At 44.3% G+C, this 13,683-nt stretch overlaps 1 protein-coding gene across 1 annotated transcript in view; it reads left to right on the top strand.

Annotated features, from left to right (window-relative positions):
* The first annotated feature begins 4,952 nt into the window (after nucleotides 1–4,952).
* Slc19a3 (solute carrier family 19 member 3) overlaps nucleotides 4,953–13,683 on the top strand; it is a 27,574-nt gene continuing 18,843 nt past the window's right edge. The window contains exon 1 of the mRNA XM_031368889.1: nucleotides 4,953–5,053. The gene's annotated coding sequence lies outside the window, so the exon portion shown is untranslated. The remainder of the gene's footprint in view (nucleotides 5,054–13,683) is intronic.

The following is a 13,683-nucleotide window of genomic DNA, read 5'->3' as shown; positions in this document are numbered from 1 at the left end:
TCCTCCTCCTCCTCCTCCTCCTCCTCCTCCTCCTCGTCCTTCTCCTACTTCTTCTCTTTTTTCTTCTTCTTCTTTACCTTGGTACTACTAACATTTTGAGCCAGAAAATCCCTTTTTGTGAAGGACTGTCCTATCTATTGTAAGATGCTGAACAACATCTCTGACACAGGCCAGGCAGGAAGACAGCCTCTCTCCTATGTACAACACCTGACAATGTCTCTGCCAAGTAAGTCCTGAAGGCAAAATAGTCCCCTGTGATTGTAATCCACCATTCTGTGAATGTCTTAGGGGAATATCGAATATCATAGCAACCTAAAGGGAGGGGCATGACATTTATAATTAGTCTTTTGATGTATGCATTTGAATTTGGTATTAAAGGGCTAAACAGAGAGATCCTGTCTCGAAAAAAAAAAAATTCTTATTTTTCTTAAATATTTGGTGAGGCTTCCCAGGGTCCATGATCCGAGATGTTAAGATGCTTGGTGTCCGGAGGAAATGGGTGAGAGTTGTGTTCCGTCTCTTATGTTCTCATGGCTCCATCATTCCATCCTCACAGATAGACTGTGTCCTCTAGAAATTGATGTCTGCTGTCATCTGGGTCTTCTTCTCCTCCTCCTCCTCCTCCTCCTCCTCCTCCTCCTCCTCTTCCTCCTCCTCCTTCTCCTCCTCTCCCTCCTCCTCCTCCTCCTCCTTCTCCTCCTCTCCCTCCTCCTCCTCCTCCTCCTTCTTTTTCTTCCTCTTCCTCCTCCTCCTCCTCTTCTTTCCTCTTCTCCTCTTCCTTCTCCTCCTCTTTCATGCATTTCATGGAAACTCAAGCTGCAAGGAATTATAGTTTACTTGGGGCATGAAGCCAGTTGGTGCTGGAGACTCTGGACTCTGTTGTCCACCCACCCTGGAAATCCATGAGAAGAAATGGGAATCCTCTTGAGCCAGTCTGGGAAGTCCACCTTGAAATACATCATAACAAGTTCTCAAAACCCACAGTGGCCTTACCAGGTAGCTTTCCTGCGAACCAAGGGGAAAGGGAGATGTTCTGACACCCTAACACAGAAGCTGGGACATGGGAGAGTTAAGGAGCTTTGCCTCTTGGTAAGGGGATGGCAGTGACTCTCCATTAATCAGAGAGGAGGTGAAACTAGGACAGACCCCTCTGAATCCCAGGGACAGATGTGAGGCAAAAGCCATGGAATCCTGATATGTGACCAGGAAGCATATTTTCCCCAAACAAGACCACAGGAAGGGCACGTGTGAGCTTGAAAACTGATGTCAACACAAGATTAAGTATTTCAGAAATGTGTTTTTACTGGAAACATCACGGGAGGAAGTAAACACTAAAGTAAGCAAGTCTGTGGAGTGAGGCACATTCCATGATGAAATGCACTCAGGGTCTTGTGAATCCTCCCCGGGAAGTTGGTAGAAACAAGGAAGTAGCTCCTGCCGATGTGGGGCCACAGGTGTATTTAAGGGCCCCTTGAAGCATAGGCCGCCACATCTCCCTCTCCTCTCCTGAGTCTCTCTCCTCACTGCACCTGAGTCCTCTCTACTGATAACATGGGTTGCTGTGGCTGTGGTGGCTGTGGCTGTGGAGGCTGTGGCTGTGGTGGCTGTGGCTGTGGTGGCTGTGGTGGCTGTGGAGGCTGTGGAGGCTGTGGTGGCTGTGGCAGCTGTGGTTGTGGTGGCTGTGGAGGCTGTGGTGGCTGTGGTGGCTGCTGTGGTAGTTGCTGCGGCTGCTGTGGCTGCTGTAAGCCTGTGATGGTCTGCTGCTGCCGCCGCTCCTGCTGCCGCTCCTGTGGCTGTGGCTCCTGTGGCTGTGGCTGTGGCTGTGGGAAGGGCTGTGGATGTTGCCAGCAGAAGTGCTGCTGCCAGCAGAAGTGTGGTTGCAAGAAGTGCTGCTGCTAGCATGGCTCTTGGCTCTGGTTCTAAGCGATGAAATGCTTGGGGCCTTGCTCATTGTGTTTGGTAAGACTTTTTGGCCACTGTTGACTTTCTGTCCTTCTTCTCTACCTGTCCTATTGGCTTCCCTCCTTCTCATCTACCCACTGGAAATGCTTTTTCTGCCTTTTGTGCTCTGAATTTTCAGGCTTGTTTCTTCACTTTTTTAAGAAATCAATGCTCATACAATTTCTTCTTCCTGCCTTCTGGGACATAGTACTCAATAAATAGATATTTGCTTTCTAATCTTGACTAGTAGATATTCTCAACAACCTGGGTAAAAGCAAAGCTGTTTGTCTCTCTCTCTCTCTCTCTCTCTCTCTCTATATATATATATATATATATATATATATATATATATATATATACTATGAGCTTAACCATGAAAATCCCTAATAGATCACTTTGTTGAAAAAAATTAAGTTATGGCTAACTTTGTACTCTTTCATAATATGTATTCACTAACTTCTTTCCTACCTGTATAGCTTTGTTTAGAAGAAAAGCAACTCATGGTCAATAAATAAAACAAAATACCTAACCTATTCTAAGGTGCCTGCCTGGTTTGTAAAATGTGCTCTTGTAAAAAGGGGGAGGCCAGTGGGACAAAAGAAGGTGGCATCCAGACTTCAGTGAGTTTTACCTGGTGGCTGTCTAGTCCTTATCTTGTCTTGGAATATATGTTACAGTAGAGATGGAAACTCGAAGAGCATTGGCAGTCTTTGGTATCAGTGTCACCTCCTGCGGGGACTATCCTGGCCTACCTGCAACTGAGCAACAGCTTAAGTATTCAAATAAGTGGCATCCTTACCCTCCAGCACCATCACCAACCCCAGCAAACAGGTGGCGAGTGCTGCATTGGTCCAGGTGCTCAGTCAAGCACTTGATAGCCAAAGAGAAACAAGGCCTGGTCCTCCAAAGAGTCAGCATCAAATACAGAGATGAGCACATCGGGATCAAGCATTGCATTGCTGCTATTCTTTTCCCAACCAATTACCCTTTCTCCACTCCTATCCATACTAGGCAAATAGGTTTTCTGTGTACATTGTGGGGCCATATCTGTGGACTCCTGACACTAAGAGATTCTCAGTTCGCTTGCTTGATGAACTGATCACACTCATCCCTCAGAGTGAGACCAAGAGCACACAAAAATGACCCCATCCCACCCCCCCTTCCTCTTCTATAGTCATGTCCCAGCCTGAATAGTCCCCTCTCCTTGCAGCTAACAGTATGCCATTCCCACACACCCTACTTTAACCATTAACACTGACCAGCTCTGATAAAAACCCTAGCCTGGGAGAGAAGTTTACTCTCTAGGTTCCGCAGATGAGAGCTACCGTCAGGTTTATTCTGAGATAAACTTCCCCTCCCCTCTAAACTGCATCCTGTCTTTCTCGTCTTAGACACAAAAATTTTATTTGATCTCCCAGTAAGTTTTACCAAGCTGATCACTGGGCAGAGCTGACCACTCCTTCCCCCAAACCTTCCTCCCCAGCCTTCCTGCATCCTTTCTAATAAGCTGTTGTGCCCTGTGGCTGACCTTGTGCCCATTGCTAACCTATCTGGCCTCTCCTTCCAACACTGGAATACCAAGTCTCAGACCCTACTTCTCTTCTCCTCCCTCTGACTCCTCAGACCTACACTCTCACATGATCTCTTCTCTCCCCTCACCCCACCCTGACCCAAGGGACTGAACGAACACGTTCTTACCTAGTATAAAACTCACATACTTATGGTTTGGTGTTCCCCTCACCAAACCCCATCTCCAACCACAATGTAAATTCCTGGGAGATCTTTTCCACAAGGAAAAGGTTAGTATCGATAGAGCTAAACCACCCAGAGAAATAACTGACAGATACATAGTATATATAATTATACTTTTACATATTTTAAAAATATATAATTATATATAATTAATAACTTCTTAATAAGTGATTTTTTTAAAATGTGGTTTTCTGACATGCAAATGTTAGAGAAGAGTGCTAAAATTTGCCAAGAGCCACACGTAAATCGGCAACTACGTAAGCATGGCGAGCCCCTCCTGGGAGGCTACCCTCACCCTTTCCAACACAGGATTCAGATAACTTCTCAAAATCTGAGGTATGAAGCAGACCAAGGCACCACCTTTCACCTTTCAAACTATGTCAAACACTCTCTGGGAGAGCCAGTTTTGCTAAAACAGAGTGTTGCCCAATACACAGAATTCTCCCACAGCCAAGGCGTGCCTCCACACTCACAGCCAGCCTTTTCACAAACCATGGTGGGGAGGCAGGAGAAAAAAATCCAAACTAGAGATTCGGAGATTCAAGACTAGTGCAGCACTGTTAACCAGTGTCATCTCTGCTTGCTAGGATTGCCTGAGTCAAGCAGAGTTTCTTTGGAGGACTATTATTCATTCCCCTAATTTTAAAAAATTTAAGTATTTCCTTTTCTAACCAGTAGGAAATCTATGTTAAATAAATAAAGTTCAATTTAAAAGCCTTTGGGAGCTGGTATATATAGCTCAGTGGTACATACCTATGGCACAAGGACCTGGGAACCTTTTGTGCCAAATATGAAGTATTTGAACCAAAACATTCTTAAAGCGCCAGGAAAACACCCACCCACACCCTTGGGCTCTGGAGGGACAGTGCTTATAAATCTAGCTCTGAAGCCAGGATGCCCCAACAGAAAGCTATGCCTCTCCAAGCCTAACACTTGTGCCTCTTTAGTAGTCCTTTTCTTCGTTTGCAAACTGGAGGTCACAGCCTACCTTTTTCCTGATTCTCAGTTGAAATAAACGAATTCATAGGAAGAGACAAACGGAGCAAAGGACCAGACCTGGTTCCCCTTCATCTTGCCCTACTACTCAGACGTGGAGAGTCAGGGCATTGCTTGAGGTTGCTCTTTTCAGGTACTGGCTTCACTTTTTTTAGCCCTTTACCAACTGGCTCCGGCACCTCGTTTCCTAGCCTCCGGATCAAAGACCTGGGGGCTTCATTAGCATATGCAAAGATGGGCGGGCGCGGCCTTTGGTCCAGCGGGAGTGACCTGGTGACCAAGTCCATCTTTACTTGAGATCGCCGACTCACATAGCTGAAAATGCTAGATATCCGGGGCAAGTGAGCAGCACCCGCTTCCATAGGTAAGACCTCCCACGGAGGTTAATTAAAGAAAATCCAGGAACCCTGGGCCGCCCGCTTTTCCACTCCCGGCTCTAATTTGGAGGCGGGTTGGGGGTGGGAGACTGCGGAGGAGCCTGTGCAGCCGCTGTACGCATGCGCCAGCCTGCAAACAAGCTGGCCTCAGTTTCTGGGACAGTCTGCCTGCTGCTTTCCTGGTCTGCTGAAACCTACCCAACGTGGTCCTCCCCAATTCCTATACAGCCCTCCCTAAGAGCAGATTAAGTAAAAAACACCATTCTGTTCTCGTGCCAGCTGCTGCCATGGTCACGCCTGGCTCCCCAGGTTTTAGCTAAAAAGCAATGTTAGCACAGAACGCCAAATCCCAAGCCAGGAAATGAAAAGTTACCTCCAAAAGAGGAAAGGAAAGGCGAACTTTGAAATTAAAAGAACCAAGACTGTTGAGAACTATTTTAATGGAAACGAAAACAAAACCGCACATCTTATCAGGTCGGTGTTCCCTCCTAAGAAACTGTTTTCTAAAATTGGAAAGAGTCCTGGTTCTACCAGGATCCACGCGCAAGGGCAACGTTGTCCTCCAAGGCAAACGGCATTTTTGCATTAAACATACATTTTAAGTAACTAAGACATTAACTAATTTTTCAAATATGTTTTTTCTTCGCGTTGCCTCCGTAGTAGCAGAAATGGACATATCAACTTTGTTCAGTCAGTTTTGCTAATGGAGTAAATTCTGTAATAGAAAATACAACTCGAGAATTCAGGAATGTCAAAGGACACCATTTGAGCGATTTAATTTAATGCTCCAAAAGGGTTCTAGAAAGGACACTTTATCCAAAAAAGCAGTGCTCCTGTGGGCTGGGCAAAAGAGGCAGTTTGATAGAAAAAGTGAAGACTATACAGGTCATTTCAGGGTTACTACTATCTTTGTGTGGCAGTGACAGAGGCAGAAGAATAGGAAATATGTGGTAAATTAACTGTAGATGACTACTTTTCTGTAAGTATTAACTCAGAGGGAACTTTGTGTTCGGCTAACAGCTTTGCTATTCCATAGTAACACAGGACTTTGACATGACTGACTCTTGATAGTCAGCCAGTCTGTGGGGTCCTAGTGCTGGCACTTGTTACGATGGCCTTCTTTAATTTGTTTTATCTAACAAGCATAAATAGTCCAAGATGAATTATTACTCTGCCCCCTCGCCCCTCGCCATTAACGTAAAGTTTTCTGCTGCCAACCTCTTTGAAATCTATCCTTAAACTGTAAGAACCCAGAAATACCTACGGTTCTGGTAGAATCTGTTTATCTGTGCTTGCATGATGAGAAGTGGTCTCAGCTGTCATGTGCCAAGAGCTGGATGGGATGCTTTCACAGCCAGTGAGTGCACTTATCTGAGTCAAGTCCCTGAGCTAATCTGTATCGAATACACGTGACCCAAGCACAGCTGGAGCCAGGAGAAACACTAGGTTCAGATTTCAAAGTCAAGCTCTTTCCACTAACCTACACTGCCACAGCACACTCAACCCCAATGAAAAAAGGAGGAGACAGAAAACATAAAATCCCCAGCTTGGGAGACATTGCAGTTAAGAAAGATTAGACGGTTTAACAGCTTCTAGTTATTAAATGCTGAGTCAAGAAGACATAAAGATAAACATGTTAATGATGCTAAGTTACCAGGGAGGTTACTAGTAAAAGAGAGTCAAATGGAAAGAGATTCCCAAGAATGGGTACACGAATGGGGCAGGGACATTGAATATGAAGTAATGAAATGCAAACTGGGATAATTGAAATGAATTTCTTTTTTTTTTTTAAGGTTTATTTATTTTATGTATATGAGTACACACTGTAGCTGTACAGATAGTTGTGAGCCTTCATCTGGTTGTGAGGGATTGACTTTTAGAACCTCTGCTCACCGGGTCAACCCTGCTCTCTCTGGTCTGCCCCTCTCACTCTGGTAGACCCTGCTTGCTATGGTAGACCCGGCTCGCTCAGTCCCTGCTCGCTCCAGCCCAAAGATTTATTTATTATTATAAATAAGTACACTGTAGCTATCTTCAGACATACCAGAAGAGGGTGTCAGATCTCATTAGGGGTGGTTGTGAGTCACCATGTGGTTGTTGGGATTTGAACTCAGGACCTTCGGAAAAGCAGTCTGTGCTCTTACCCGCTGAGCCCATCTTGCCAGCCCTGAAACTCATTTCTATGAGAGAAGAATATTTTCCCTTCCCTAGGTAAAGTGTATGTGCATACCTATAGGCAAGAATTTTCTCACGAAGCTATCGATTGCTACAATACGGAGTTATAGGATAGATGGACCCAGCTATACTTTTTCTTTTTCTAAAACATAATATTTCCCCCACCGTCATTGCATGGTTTGTATCAGGTCTTCACACTGCCATGCCCATGGTAAGGTTTGATTGGCTGGCTAGAAACTAAGCCGCTCACCCCTTTTATAGCCTTGTTAGTCAGACATCTTCCTGCAGTTGGGCCAAACCATGGACATGTGGCAAATAAACATGATGAGGAAATGCCAGAGCCAATAAAAAGAGCAATACCATTCATGATAGAACAGAACCCAAAGTGTGCGAATGCTTTCGCTATCATGTGTAATTTGCCAGTGGCTTTGAACCAAAGTAGAACCAATTTTTTTTTAAATTGAGCTTTTAATTTTTTTTATTGTTATTTAGTTAGTTAGTTATTTTTATTTATTGTTTATTAGTATCTGAGCCCAGTTCATACCTTTTGAACCTGTGTGGAATGCTTCCCATCAGCGAAGCCTGGGAGTTGGCATGAAGGTTTACCAGTGACTTTGAGCCTCCTTCCTATAGTTTTTCTCAGCATGTAAGTGACTTAGCGCAGTGTTCTTCAGAACATAGGCTGCTTTGGACATTGTTTTGAATCTGTAGACCTTTCTAACCATTATGTTAGGGAGAGACCTGAGCCTAGGTGTTTGTTTTATTTACCAGGATTCCACAGAGGGTGAGGGGTGTGAGCTCTGGAGCATTCAGCCTTCCGGGAAGGGCCAGGCAGGAAGGGGCCAGCGTGCTCTTGAAGAACCACTTTCCTCACAAGCGGAAGGGTCAGTCAGCTGGCTGTGCTCTGCGGCTCGCTCAAAGACGCAGAAGTGAGTCTCAGGCCAGTCCCAAAGTCAGGACACAGAAGACAGAGGTACTTGGTCTCTCTGAATTAATCGGAAGGATATCAAGGGTCCAAACTCAGGCTTCTCCACTTGTCCTAGATCTGACTTGTGCTACTATTTCCACTCTACATTTTTCTAGGCCAAACCCAAACACAAAGACAGTTTTCAGTTTTCCATTCATATAGGGGCCCTGCTTTTATGTGAATTGGAATGACCACAGTCACTGTACCTGTAAGAAAAATGGAGGGGCCACTGTAAAAATGCTTTGAAGGAGGGAGAGGAGGCTGCCTTTCATCATATCGAGGTGCAACTTACTTTCAACACAGAGAACAGATTTAAGTTTGTTTGTAATTATACCCCCCTCCTTGTAATTAGCTCTTTGAGGTACAGGATATTTATGCCCCAGAAACTGCCCTGATATAGTTGCTCCCCCTTCCTAGCTCCTAACCTCTGAGTTCTGGTTTCAGTCAACATGAAGTATTGTAATTTTGCCTGCCTTGGGACAAGGTATGAATGAAATTGCTCAACCTGTCCTCTTCGTGTCTGGATTCCTTTATGGACCATAGCGTTTGAGGTTAATTTACTCTGTTCTTTATATCAGTGAATCTTTGTTTGGGTACGGCCTCTCTATGCTAACCTACACTTTATAAGTCTATACTACATAAGCTGAGATTAAAAACTTAACAGCCATCACACACAACCAAGTTATAGAGAGCTTTCTTTTCCCCACACAAACCTCCACATTCTCTGCTGCTCCTCTTCCCTCCCCTCACTCCTACTCCCGGCAGCTGCCAATCTATTCCTCCTCTCCTAGGATCAGTCTTGCTTGCCTAAGACTCCATGTGTGGTGATGGGACCCCATGAACAATAAATTATGATTTACTATTCACTCGTCCTGCCCTGGTGTGGTCCTCTGACGGCCCGTTGCTATTGGTTGATGAAGTAGTCTGTGCTACATATAAATGGACCCATTTACTGGACAACTTCAGCCACTTCTCATTTTTCACCACATCATGAGAGGATGCACTTTCTCAGACAGCTTGCCAAACAATGTCCCAAGAAGCTGGTACTGATATATCTTTCAGAAAAGCAGCGCATACGGGTTCATTAACTTGGAATCCTTCCCAGCGTTCGGTGCGCTTGCTCATCAGTTTTCACTCCACCATCCCAGGAGTCGTGGTTGGTAGTTTTGATGTAATGGTTTCTGAGAACTTCCGAGGAGTAGTATCACTCTGTACTTCCAGACAGCCACATTTTTAAAGTGCTCAGGGATCCTGCTCATCGTTTTGGTTTTCAAGATGGGGTTGCTTTTGTGTAGCTTTGGGTGTTCTGGTACTAGCTCTGTAGACCAGGCTGGCCTTGAACTCACTTCGATCCGCCTGCCTCTGCCTTCTGAGTGCTGAGATTAAAGGCGCGCACCACCACTGCTCGGCTACCTGCTCAGCTTTTATCCCTGAGCTGTCAGAACCTATTACACATTTTGAATGTCATTCCTTTGACAAACATGGGTATTATGGCTGTTTTCTCTTGGATCTGAAGCTTTCCTTCCCAGGTTTTTGAACAGTTTCTCTGGATGAGCAAATATGTCTTTTGGGTTTTTTTTTTTTCTTTTAGAAAATTCTATTCCTCTCCTTTCTTTTTTTATTTGCAAGGTTATTCCTTTTTTCTTTTTTCCCTTTTCTTTTCTTTCTTTTTTCTTTTTCTTTTTTTCCATTTCTTTGAAATATTTACCAGTTCCTTAGTCTGTAAGATCTGTTTTCCTCTGGTTTGTTCGTGAGAGTGTTACACTTTACATATCAGATTGGTTTTTACATACAGGGAGGTAATGACAGTGAACGGCATTTTTAAATTTGACTAATCACAGCCAAAATACAGTAGCTACGGTAGAAATGGGTGGCTTCATGCTCCAATCCTGATTTTGCCTCACACGGATCAATGTTGGCAGTAGTCGTCCTTTGTCCATGCCTCCCCCAGCAGGTTTGCCTGGTTAATCTGGCAGTTCTTTGCTTTTTGACTGTTTTAGTCTAAGTTAAAGTCTCCCTGGTTTTGTAATAAGTAGAGGGAAAGACATACTTAGCTTTTTTGCTCTGATATCAGTTCAAAGTAAATATTTCAATTTTTGCTTATCAGATTTCTAGCTTATATCTATCCAGTGAGGAGATTGACTGGTAATATTGAAAGCCTGGAAGATGGGGTTCTTACAGAACATAGCTGGTACACAAAGGAAATAAAGGAAATATACATTACAGCACCATAGTGCCCACTTCCGGTCATTCTTGGAAACGACAGAGTGGTAGGAGTGTTTGGGTTTGTGTGTGTGTGTGTGTGTGTGTGTGTGTGTGTGTGTGTGTGTGTGCGCGCGCGCGCTCAATGCATGTGCGTGTTCATTTTTGTTTTGTTTGTTCTGTTTTGATGAAAGAGCAACTGTGGAATCAGGAAGCGACTTAGCTTACCCTTGTAACCAGTCCACTTCCTCATGGGATGGATCCTGGCAAGGAAACTGGGGTGGGGTGGGGAGGTGAGGGGTGGGTGCTTCATGTTTCTAAAAGAAGGAAAACCTTACTTTCTGTAATGTTGTGGAATTGAAATGTCAACTGAGCTCATCTTGAAGTCAACATGAAATTGGAGAACTTTAAATATTCTTTCCTGCTTTCTAGGAAAAGGGCATTTTAAGGCAGTGGTTAAAAGGAGAAGAAATTGATGTCAGGATTAATGATTTTAAGAACACAGCACCCAACTCTGATACCATGTAAGAGGCAGCATAAAAAGACATTTTCTCTGAGCACTGAAACGAAATCTTACGAGAAGCTATCTGCCCAAAAGTAACTCTTATACCTAGTAAGAGGTAAAGTTATGGGTTTGGTTTTATTTAGTTTGTGTGTGGCTGGACTCTTTCAAGGTCACATGTGCTTCCTTGTGGTGGGAGCCAACAGTGCCAGGGCGGACATGGTGATGTACTGGGCTCCAGTCAGAGGCAGGTGCTCTTTGTCATCAGGGTGGTTCAACAGGGGAGACCGGCTAGTATCCCAAGTGAATGGGAGGGAAGCTCAGGCTGACACTTACTAGTAATGACTGTTTATTCTCCTAGTCTAGTCACCTCCTCCTCCTGTGCTGTGAGCCTCATCTCTCCTGCTCTAAAGTCTTCCACGTCCTTCATGGGCTACCCAGGTATGTTCTGTTACAGTTTCAGCTGCCCTGGGACTGAACAAGAAGGAACGGCTGATGACATTCATCTTGGGTGTTGCAATCCCAGTCTTCACTGATGGGATGTTTATTTGCTGTTTTAAATCTGAGAGCCTGATTTTACTTGGGCAGTGTTTTGGGTTTTTTTTCCTTCCTTCCTTCCTCCCTTCCTTCCTTCCTTCCTTCCATCTTTCCTTCCCCACTGCCACCTCCTCCCCGCCTCCTCCTGCTTCAGTTTTCAACTACAGCCCACCCAGTATTCTCGTAGCTTTAAAATAAAGTTGTGAGGTTTATGATTAATGGGTGAGGGCAGCCTGCTGCGGAGCAACTCTTTGAAGGATTAGCATGTTTGGAAAGCACATGAAGTGAGGGGAATAGGTAAGATTACTTTCAGAAGTATCACCTCATAATACCGAGCCAGTTCGTGTCCTCAAGTCACAGGAGGAAAGCAAACAGAACTTGAAATGGGAGGATAGGGTGGTCAGAAGAGGGTGACAAATGAAATTATGAAAGAATACTGCAGTTCTGTATTATTCTGTGTGTGTGTGTGTGCATGTACACCCATGAGTGTGCCTGTGTGTGTGCACATGTGTGCATGTGTGTGCATGTGCTTTCATGCCCCACCCTTACATACCCCACAGCCTATGGTCCGAGGTTAGAGGATAATTTTGTGAAGTTGGTTCTCTCCTTCCACCTCTATGTAGGCTCCAGTAATCAAACTCAGGATACCAGAGTTGCATAGCAAATGCCTTTATGCCATGAGCCATCTCATGATCTAAAAAAAGAGTCTGTATAGAGAGAGGGTGTGTCCCTCCAGAAGCACATAGGTGTTCTAGGATGATTTGCCCCACTGTGCTATTGAGGGATATGTGGAGACACACACACCTCTTTCCTCTTTTACGCCTGACTCTAACCGCCTCATGCTACTCACATTTGTAATTGTTGGTGGATTTGTTTGTTATTAAAATAAGCCAAGGATGCAGAGGGGAAACTCCTCATTCGCTCTGCAGTGAACTCTATTTTTTAATAGTTTTGCATCTTCTTTTAAAAAAAAAAAATCCTACTCATGAACATTACATTCTTCTTGATACCACGTTCAGATAAACAGCATCCTAAAATAAACTGGGATTGAAGTTTTGGAAATATAGCTGTGCTTTTTCAGTGCAGGGATGAGGAAAGGCTAATGAAGCTGGATTTGGAAGAACTAAGTCCAGGTTCCCGTGGAAGCCAGCCAGGGTAATACTCTCAGGGTGTAGAAGCAGGAGGACCAGAAGTTCAAAGCTATCTTTAGCTACATAAGCAGTCGAGACCAGCCTGGGCTACACAACTCTCTCAAAAACTAAACACAGTTAAAAAAAAAAAAAAAAACCTGAGTTAAATGAGACCAAAATTACCTTTCCCTCCACAGAATTAATTTTCCCAATGTAAAAATCATTGCAAAGAGATCTGGCCTTTCACTGATACAACTAGAAAGTGGAGCATACCCAGGAAAACGAGACTGTACTTGTGTGTGTTCTCATGTCCTGTATCTCCTACCTTGTCACCTTCCCTTTTGACCCCAGCTGTCCACATAGACTATAGTTGCTGTCTTGTTACATTCATTCTCTATCATCCTTGAGGGTGTACTGACTGTGAGAGGTACTTTCTAACCACTTAGGACAGAGCAGTGAACCACACAGCATGCCCTGACTTTGTGGGTCTTACACTGTAGGGCCATATTTTCCGCCACCTTTCCAGCTAACTGTAGTTGGACCATAAGGAGTCAAGAGATAAAGAATCCATGGTCATTTAACAGCCCAGGAACCAAAGGCATAGTCCCAAGTCTCTGAGATACATGGAAAAAAGTCAATAGCCAAATTCATGGTCTGTAGAGATTGTATGTTCTGTGTGTAGCCAGCAAATACCACACTATTACAACCAGACTTGAATAGATGGTCTAGCCTTGGTAATTGACAACTTGAAATAACTGTTCCAATGACACCATTAATAAGGTGAGAAGGGAGTTCCCAACAGACTTCACAGAATGTCAGGAAGTGGAGAAAAGAAAGCCCATGTTTTCTGGGCTGAGGGCATAAATCAAGAGTGGTTAAACTCAAGTTTGCCCTTGACAGAGTTTCTACAGCGTCAGCATTGCTCACTGGTGGAACCATTTTTCAAAATGCAATCATCATGCTTTCTAAGCTGAGAAGTCCAGGGCATTGTAAACACAAATAGAAATGATATTGACCTTTATTTAATAGAAAAGTTATATAGCAGCCAGGCAGTGGTGGCGCATGCCTTTAATCTCAGCACTTGGGAGGCAGAGGCAGGCAGAT

Source organism: Mastomys coucha, unplaced genomic scaffold (genome assembly GCF_008632895.1).
Source record: "Mastomys coucha isolate ucsf_1 unplaced genomic scaffold, UCSF_Mcou_1 pScaffold14, whole genome shotgun sequence".
Lineage (NCBI taxonomy): Eukaryota > Metazoa > Chordata > Mammalia > Rodentia > Muridae > Mastomys > Mastomys coucha.
The sequence above is the reverse complement of the archived record's forward strand: the minus strand, read 5'-3'. Positions and strand labels throughout refer to the sequence as shown.